This window comes from Apium graveolens, chromosome 8 (genome assembly GCF_009905375.1).
Source record: "Apium graveolens cultivar Ventura chromosome 8, ASM990537v1, whole genome shotgun sequence".
NCBI lineage: Eukaryota > Viridiplantae > Streptophyta > Magnoliopsida > Apiales > Apiaceae > Apium > Apium graveolens.
In genome coordinates, this window is record NC_133654.1 from 45,354,567 (window position 1) to 45,355,293 (window position 727).

Here is a 727-nt window from a genome sequence, read left to right on the forward strand (position 1 = left end):
CTTGAGATAATTTTAAAGTAGCTTCATCTCTATCCCTTATGACGTTCATACCAAGTGTCTGTTTTGCTGCACCCATATCCTTCATCTCAAACTCCTCAGACATCTGCCTCTTTAACCTGCCGATTTCCCTCATATTTAATCCCGCTATCAACATGTCATTAACATTCAACAACAATATGATATAAGATGAATTAAACTGTTTAAAGTAACAACAATGATCCACAACACTCCTCGTGTACCCATTTTTCATCATAAAGCTGTCAGACTTCAAGTACCATTACCTTGGTGCTTTCTTTAAACCATACAAGATTTTTATAAGTTTGCAAATAAGGTTTTCTTTCCCAACTACCTGAAATCCCTCTTACTGAACTATGTAGATGTCTTCCTCGAGATCATCATATAAGAATGCGGTCTTAAAATCTACTTGCTCTAGATGTAACTCCTCTGCAACCACAATACTTAGCACAATTCTAACTGTTGTCATCTTGACAACGGGAGAAAATATATCAGTATAATCAATACCCTTTTTTGTTGATAACCCTTGACTACTATCTTTCCTCGTATCCCTTGCTACTATCATGTTCTTCTTTGATCCTGAACACCCACTTATTCTATAAAGCCTTCTTTCCTGTTGGTAACTCTGTTAAAGACCAAGTCTCATTCTTCTCAAGAGAACTCATCTCTTCATCCATGACTAATTTCCACTGAACTGAATCATCCATTTGTA